Here is a 9,054-nt window from a genome sequence, read left to right as displayed (position 1 = left end):
CTTCAAAAGCATCGGAGAACTCACAGAGCAGACAAGGCCTTTGAATGCTCAGAGTGTGGAAAGAAATTTGGTAAGCATGACAATCTTCAAAAGCATCGGAGAACTCACAGAGCAGACAAGGCCTTTGAATGCTCAGAGTGTGGAAAGAGATTCAGTCAGAGTGGTGCTCTTCAACTGCACCAAAGAACCCACACGGGGGAGAAACCTTTTGAATGCTCAGAGTGTGGAAAGAGATTCAGTCAGAGTGGCGCTCTTCAACGGCATCTGAGAACCCACACAGGGGAGAAACCTTTTGAATGCTCAGAGTGTGGAAAGAGATTCAGTCAGAGTGGCACTCTTCAACTGCACCAAAGAACCCACACGGGGGAGAAACCTTTTGAATGCTCAGAGTGTGGAAAGAGATTCAGTCAGAATGGCACTCTTCAACGGCATCTGAGAACCCACAGAGGCAAGAAACCTTTTGAATGCCCAGAGGGTGGAAAGAGATTCAGTGAGAGGGAGAATCTTCAACAGCATCAGAGAACCCACACAGGGGAGAAACTCTTTGAATGCTTACAGTGTGGGAAGAAATTCAGTCAGAGTTGTCATCTTCAACTGCACCAAAGAAACCACACAGGGGAGAGATCTTTTGAATGCTCAGAGTGTGGAAAGAAATTTGGTAAGCGTGACAATCTTCGAAAGCATCGGAGAACCCACAAAGCAGACAAGGCCTTTGAATGCTCAGTGTGTGGAAAGAGGTTCAGGTTGAGTGGCTATCTTCAAAAGCATCAGAAAACTCACACAGGGGAGAAACCTTTTGAATGCTCAGAGTGTGGAAAGAGATTCAGTCAGAGTGGCACTCTTCAACTGCACCAAAGAATCCACACAGGGGAGAAACCTTTTGAATGCTCAGAGTGTGGAAAGAGATTCAGACAGAGTGGCACTCTTCAAATGCACCAAAGAAGCCACACAGGGGAGAAACCTTTTGAATGCTTGGAGTGTGGAAAGAAGTTCAGTAAGAGTGGCAATCTTCAAAAGCATCAGAGAACGCACACGGGGGAGAAACCTTTTGAATGCTCAGTGTGTGGAAAGAGATTCAGTCAGAATGGCAATCTTCAACTGCACCAAAGAATCCACACGGGGGAGAAACCTTTTGAATGTTCAGAGTGTGGAAAGAGATTCAGTTGGAATGACAGTCTTCAGGTGCATCACAGAACCCACACGAGGGAGAAACCTTTTGAATGCTCAGAGTGTGGAAAGAAGTTCAGCCAGAGTAGTAATCTTCAACAGCATCAGAGAACCCACACAGCAGAGAAACCCTTTGAATGCTCATTGTGTGGAAAGAGATTCAGTCACAGTGGCGCTCTTCAAGGGCACCGAAGAACCCACACAGGGGAGAAACCTTTTGAATGCTCAGAGTGTGGGAAGAGATTCAGATTGAGTGGCCATCTTCACAGCCATGTAAGAACCCACACAGGGGAGAAACCTTTTGAATGTTCAGAGTGTGGGAAGAGATTCAGTGAGTGTGGCAGCCTTCAAAAGCATTGGAGAACCCACACAGGGGAGAAACCTTTTGAGTGCTCAGAGTGTGGAAAGAGATTCAGTAGAAGTGGCAGCCTTCAACTGCATCAGAGAACCCACACAGGGGAGAAACCTTTTGAATGCTCAGAGTGTGGAAAGAAATTTAGTCGAAGTCACCATCTTCAACAGCATCAGAGAACTCATGTGGGAGAAACCTTTTGAATGCTCAGAGTGTGGAAAGAGTTTCCATTTGAGTTGCCATCTTCAACAGGGCCTAAGAACACACACATGGAAGAAACGTTTTGAGTGCTCAGAGTGTGGAAAGACATTGAGTAACAGTAGCTGTTTTCAATGGCATTAGTGAACCCTCACAGAGAAAAAACTTTTTGAATGCTCAGAGTGGGGAGTTTCATGGCAATCTATGAACTCACATGAGGAGAAACCATGTAACTGCTTTGCTCATGGAAAAACTTTTCTCTTATTTCACACCTTTAGTACAATAACAGACCTTAAAAAGCATTGACACTATATAAACTCTTGTAGAAAGCTTGAATTTACACAGAAAGCTTACCCTAACCAGTTAGGAATATTAAAAATCCTAGGACTGTGGAGGGAGCTTTAGTCATGTGTCATGACCCCAGGGTCTCCGCCTTCCGCCGCCACCACCCTGGACTTATGGTCCCTCGAGAAGGCCTAGGGTACCTTCCCAAGACCTTTCAAATGCCCCTTTACAGCTGAGAAACACAGGCATGATTGACTCAGGCAGAGAAAAAAACTTTAAACATAAAGGGTTTTATAAAACAACACTGGGGCAGGGAAAACAAGACAAGGGAAGGTGCTTAAAAAGGGTATAGCAGTGTGAAAAGGAAAAATAAACATAAACTAACGCAGCTACCTGCTCTACTTCCAGGCACACAGCCTGCCTAGCACTCACACTGAGCCCAGTGGAGATCTTCCTCTCTCCCAGACCAGCCTGTCCCCACAGTGAGACAAGGCCACAGAGAGAGACCCGAAATAACACCCTGTGTTTCTTCAGTTGGCTAAGACCGACTCTCCTCACCAGTTCAACAGTCTCCTCACAGAATCTCCCTCTCTCATTGGCTATAGCCCGTTGCTAAGCCTTATGGGGACTGTGGGCTGTCTGCTCACTGCCATGCAGGTCTCTCCTAGAACCAGACCGCATTAGGCCCTGCTCCCAGTCCTGCACAGATCATGACACCATGTTTGAAGGCCTCAAATAGATCTCACGGGAAAAAGCAACAATGGGCTCTGCTGGTTGAAGGAGATTCTAGATCAGCTCATGGTTCCTTTAGGAGTCCACGCAAGGGAGGAACCTCATAAATGCTCAGTGTGTAGCAAGAGCTTGAGGCACTGACCCGGTTTTCATGTTCTCCAGATAATCCATACAGAGGTCAAACTTTCCTATAACTGGTTCTGATGAGGGTCTTCTTCAGACACCCAGGTGCTGGAGGTTCAGAAAGGCTCATGAAGTAGTTACAGTGACAATACACATAAAAATGGCAATGTCCGACAATACCCACAGTAGAAGAATACTTTGCCACTATGGCTAAACTTACAGTACTAGTTAGGGAAAAGACAGGCCATTTTTAGAGACTGGTTTGACTTTTTGCATGAAAAAAGATAAGGGTGAATTGATGTTTTGTGGTCTTTCTGACAAAGAAATATGCCTAAAGGAAGTGAAAAGAGAGATTTCATGTTTGTAATTATAAGCAAGGAAAATTTTGTAATCAAAATTATATTTGTTGCAGAGAAAATCGGAAGCCTTTTATATCCCCTTCCCCTTTTCCTTTTCCTTTATCTTATGGCATTTGGTTTTGGAAGTTTTTACTTTTTCTGTATGTCTTTCTAGTTTTATCCCTTTAATAAAACTAAAATGTTCACACAAAGAAAGTAGTTTCGCAAAGGAGGGCCTTTTTAGTTGTTGCCCTCCTCTGTGAAACCCGCTACTTCAGGTTATCTGCTAATCTAACTCTTTCTGACATCTACAAAACCGGCAAAAACACTTTATTTCCCAAATCCTTTGAAGAAATAGACAGGGTGAGGGTAACAGATACCTACAGCCTCTCTGCTACCAGGGCCGGCTCGAGGTGTGTCTGTGCCCTAGGCGAGGCGCAGATGCCAACCTCCCAGTGGAGCCTGGAGACCCTTTTGCTGCCGCCTCGCCTCCTCCTCCCCCCAGGGGGGAGGGGGAGGGCGGGTGAGGCCGGGCGCGCAAGCCGTGTGGGGGGAGAAGCGCGCCCGGGGGGGGGGGGGGGGGGGGGGGGGGGAGGCCTGGTGGCCAGCACTCTGCACATGCTCGGAGAAGAAGGTGGCGGCGGGGTTCTCGGGGCAGGGCGGGTCTGGCTCGGGGGCAGGCGGCACGGAGGGGCGGAGCTGCCCGGGCAGTGGCGCAGCTGGCTAGTTGGCCAGGTAGTTGGTTGGTCGGTCGGGGATCGGGCGCCATGTGCAGGGAGCTGTCGCGGCAGAGGCGGCAGGGTCTCCGGAGCCCCAGGTGCTGCTGCTGAGCAGAGCCGAGCAGCGTCGTCGTCGGGCTTCTGGAGCAGAGTCTGGCCGGCTGGCTGCTGGGGCCATGGAGCTGCAGGTGGGCCGCGGCAGTGGAGGAGGAGGCGGTAGCAGCAGCCTCACTGCTCCAGGGCAGCTGGCCCACTGGAGCGCCGGGAGAAGGAGAAGGAGAAAGAGGAGCCCCCCATGGCGCCCTCTGCCTCCTCGCCGCCTTCCTCCCTCCCTCCCTCCCTCCCTCCCTCCCCTGCTTCCCTCCCTCCCCTGCTTCCCTCCCTTGCCGCAGAGAGAGAGAGAGCGCGCGCACGCGAGAGGGGCGGGCGGGCAGGCAGAGACCCGATCCCCGCCGCCTTTCTTTTCTCTCTCGCTGGGAGGGGGGACTCAGCTGCCGTGGGGCCGGAGGGCGCAACCCCCAGCGCTTCCCGCCTCTGCTCGCTCGCCAGTCACCATGGCGGCAGCGCCCGGTTAGGGTGGTGGCAGCAGGGGGGCTTTTGGCGGGGTGGTGGGGCGCAGTTTGGCGCCCCTGAGAGCTGGCGCGCCCTAGGCAAGCGCCTAGTTCACCTAGCCAGAGGCTTAGTCTGCTACTGACATAAACATAGTGTGACCTTAACTCGCAAACATTTTTATTTGACAAGCAGTTCTAGAGAGGCATCACTCAACCCTAATCCTTCCCCAGCCTGCTGTGAGTTTTTTGGGGTCTCAGCACCTTGAAGGCGAAAGCATTCTGTCAGTATGATTTATTTTGGTTGAAAGGAAAAGCCTGTGTTCCCCCAACAAGTAAGTTCTAAGGGATCATAACCCCAGTATCATCCAGTATTGTGAAAATGGAGTTGGGCAGGGGAACCTTGTGGGACACAAATTCCACAATCCCAATTGTCCTCCACCCCCACCCCCAGGTTATCCCAGAGAGAATAGGAAAGAGAAGTAAGATTCTCTCCTCCTGCTCTGACCCCCACCCAACTCCCTGAGCCAGAAATGACCTGGATTGAGCCCTGGGCTAAGCCTTACTCCCCAACTCTCTCAACTCCTCTGAGCTCCCCTTGAATTCCTCCTTGGAGACTGTGTCTTTATGCAGCTGGCTGAGAAATTTCATCTCACTACTTTAATTTGGAACGGTATCTACATTAGAGTTGCTAAAATCCTGCCTTTCCCCCAGAGGCTTAGTGTGTGGAAATGGGCATCTGAAGAGATAAATAATGTCCCATAGTGCCTCTGTTAAAGGGAGAGAACACTTTTTCCCTCGAGGGAGTTGGCAACCCTAGATTAATTATTTTGTAATGAATCAGAGAAAATAAAACTCGGCTAAGGAAGGGTCATAGCTCATTAAGGAGATTATTGCCGGGAAATCAGACTGTATTTTCTGCAGGGTTTTGTGTCAAAGGTAAGTGTGGCATGTCTTTTTTCACTTGTGTATAAAGTTCTCAATAAGAAATCCTCTTGCAGACACGTGAGACTCATACCTGGGGCCATGACTGATCCCCATGAATGAACACGACCCAGTTTGCCCCCATTCATGATGTGGCTCAGTTAAGTTCAAGAGCCAGTGTTGCATTGGTGGACCTGGGTTCAAATTCACTGTAGGCTTGGAAGGTCTTTGGATACTCTTTAGCCTGTCACATTTTCAAGCTAACAGACCTTGCCAGATAGTTGTAAGGATTAAATATTTTTGTGGGGAGGCCCTTCTTCGAATAGATGCATGTGATAGGTTTGATACAGATGTCTCAGGACTTCTGTATTTATTTGTTTATTTCCAAGTGGGAACTAGCAAGGACTTGTGGGATGCATCTCATTTCCCCCTCCCCCACTATTTCATGTTTCACTTTTCTGAAAGACCCCATGGCATCTCCTCTTTTCATGTTTCCTTCTCTCTTTCCTACCCCACAGCCAACCTATATTTTTCTGCCCCTGTCTTCAGCTTTCCCTCTCTCCCCCCTCCAGCATTCTCTACCTAGAAAAACTATGGCCCAGTTCTGTGATGCCGGCCACTGGGCCAGGTGAACCTGTATGGTAGGGAACCCTCAAGGACTCGGCAGGGGCACCTCACTTTTCCCTCTGCCCCCACACTATTTCCTCTATCCCTCCTCTTATCAACCCCCCTATCATCTCCATTTCCCTGCCTCATTCCTTCTCAGCCATTCACCAGCCTACCTTTTAGCTACTCTTATCTTCAGCTATATTTATTATTTATTTACTTCATGTATACCCTGCCTTTGTCCACAGTGGGGACCAAAGGAACTTGTACCTTTCTCCTCTCCTCCTTTTCATCCTCACAACAACCCTGTGAAGTAGGTTAGGCTGAAACTATGTAACTAGGCCCAATTCATGCAGTGAGCTTCCACAGCAAGATGGGGATTCAAACCTGAGTCTCTGCGACTGAAGTTCTGACCAGTGCACCATACTGGCTTTCATAGGGTAGCTGCTGTTGAACAGGATCCAGCAACCAGTCCTAGGTGAGTCATGCAGGTCAGGTGGCATGAAGTCACCCAGTGGTTGCTGCCAGGCCTAGGGTGAGATCTGGAGATCTCCCAGAGTTGCAACAGAACTCCAGACAGCAGAGATCAGTTCCCCTGGAGAAAATAGCTGCTTTGGATTTTATGGCCTTATAAATTCTAAATTGCTGTCTAGCTAGGCTGTGATAGATTGGCTAAGAGCGAACAAACTGCAACTAATCCCTGAAAAGACAAAGGTAATGTTGGCTGGCAAGGTGGAGATCTTGAATGACATTATGCTCCCCACTTCTGATGGAGTTCGGCTGACCCTTGCTGACATCGTTTAAGAGCCTTGGGGTTATACCACATTCAACAGGACTGCTGAAGAAGCGAGTTTACATCTCTCCAAATAATGTTTTCTCCCAACTCAGCCTAGCCCATATGATGGTCCCTCCCCTTGATACGGCTGATCTGGCCACCTGGATCCACACTGTGATGACATCCAGGCTAGACTACTGTAATGTCCAGTCCATTGGTCTTCCCTCAAAAATCAATCCGGAAACTCCAGTTGGTGCGGAATGCTGCAACTCGGGTATTTTTGGGAGCTGGATCAATAGCCCAGGTAGCCTGATCTCGTCAGACCTCGGAAGCGGAGCAGGGTTGGCCCTGGCTAGTATTTTTTTTATTATTATTTATATTGGATTTATATCTCGCCCTACCCGTGCGGCCCAGGGCGGCGAACAAGCGGCAACGCCGGAAATAAAACATAAGTTACAATTAAAACATCAGTAATACAAGCTAAAATGGTGCTCTACAGTTAGTTATAAAAGTTCATTTTAAAAGTTCAAGATGGAAGATGTCCCTCACTGGCGGCCGATGGTGTAAACGCGGGAGCGCCAGGATGATGTTCCACTTCTGGGCAACGACTGCCCCCGTCCAAGGCCAGGTAGATGGTAAGTCGGCCACGATGGTGGTATAGTGGCAACGGCGGCGGCTCCTACTCAAATGCCTGGTGGAAGAGCTCCGTCTTGCAGGCCCTGCGGAACTGCACTAGGTCCCGCAGGGCCCTGATCTCCGCCGGGAGCTCATTCCACCAGGTAGGAGCCGCCACCGAAAAAGCCCTGGCCTTGGTTAGGGCAAGCTTGATGTCCCGGGGGCCTGGAACCTCAAGGAGGTCCAGACTCCCTGATCGCAGCGCTCTTGGGGGAACATACGGGAAGAGGCGGTCCCTCAGGTAGGCTGGACCCTGGCCATTCAGGGCTTTAAAGGTAAGAACCAGCACTTTGAAACGAACCCGGTATGCTATAGGCAGCCAGTGCAGCGCTTGCAGCACCGGCCGGATGTGGTCCCTCCTCGAGAGACCCATCAGCAGCCTAGCCGCAGCATTCTGCACTAGCTGCAGCTTCCGGATTTGCAACAAAGGCAGCCCCAAGTAGAGAGCATTACAGTAGTCCAGCCTCGAGGTGACCGTCGCGTGGATCACAGTGGCCAGGTCCTCGCGGCTGAGGTAGGGGACCAACTGCCGGGCCAGCCGTAGGTGGTAAAAGGCTGACCTCACAGTGGCTGCCACCTGGGCCTCCATTGTCAATGAAGAGTCCAGGAGCACTCCTAAGCTCCTAACCTCCCGCACAGGCACCAAAGGCACCCCGCCGAAGGTCGGGAGAAGGAGCCCTAACTCCCGGCCGGTCCGACACAGGCCCAGGACCTCCGTCTTCGCCGGGTTTAATTTCAACCGACTCAGCCTGAGTCAACCATGGGAGACCTCCAAGGAATACCAGGGCTGTGACATGGAGGCAGGTAATGGCAAAGTACCTCTGGATGTCTCTTGCCTTGAAAACCCTACAGGGTCACCAGACGTCAGCTCTGACTTGACAGCAAAAAAAAAAAAAAAAGATGGGGCATGCATATTATTCCCATTCCGCAGTTACTCCTCTGGCTGCCCATCAGTTACTGGGCTCAATTTAAAGTCTTGCTTATTACATACAAAGCCCTTCATGGCCTTGGACCCTCCTATTTGCGAGATTGCCTCTCCCACTATGTGCCACCAGGACAGCTTCGCTCTTCTGAGTGAGGTCTTCTGCAGGTGCCAACCTGCAAATGGGCAAAATCAACAACCGCCCATACACGTGCCTTCGCTGTTGTGGCCCCCACCTTAAGGAATGGCCTGCCTGAGGAAGTCAGGAAGACTCCCACTCTCCTGGCTTTCCACAAACGATCCAGAACAATGATTCAAGCGAGCGTTTCTAATTCAGCGTGCTTCATTGGCTTGTGGTTGCCCCTCCCAAGAACTCCTGAGGACAGACTTAAGAGGTAATCCTTTCTACCTGTACAAGATAAGGCTTGATGGTCAACATGGGGGACTCTCATTTGGAACCTTCCCACCAGGTTCAGTTTATTGGGGAGTCTTTAGACTCTTTATGAGCCAAGGTCTTCCTGCTTCCAGATCGGGAAAGGACCGTCAAGGCATATGTCGATATAGTGCTTACTGGGTTATTATGGCATCTTCCACGGCTGTCATCCCCCTAGGTAGGTTGCACATGCGGGGGTCTTCAGCTTTGGTTTCTTAAGAAATAGACCCTACAAGAGGGGGACCCGCGATACTCGC

At 50.2% G+C, this 9,054-nt stretch overlaps 1 pseudogene; it reads left to right on the top strand.

Moving 5' to 3' along the window:
• The first annotated feature begins 210 nt into the window (after positions 1 to 210).
• LOC107124586 overlaps positions 211 to 9,054 on the top strand; it is a 175,474-nt pseudogene continuing 166,630 nt past the window's right edge.

This window comes from Gekko japonicus, unplaced genomic scaffold (genome assembly GCF_001447785.1).
Source record: "Gekko japonicus isolate JY-2015 unplaced genomic scaffold, Gekko_japonicus_V1.1 scaffold1053, whole genome shotgun sequence".
Classification (NCBI taxonomy): domain Eukaryota; kingdom Metazoa; phylum Chordata; class Lepidosauria; order Squamata; family Gekkonidae; genus Gekko; species Gekko japonicus.
This window is presented reverse-complemented; position numbering and strand designations above follow the sequence as displayed.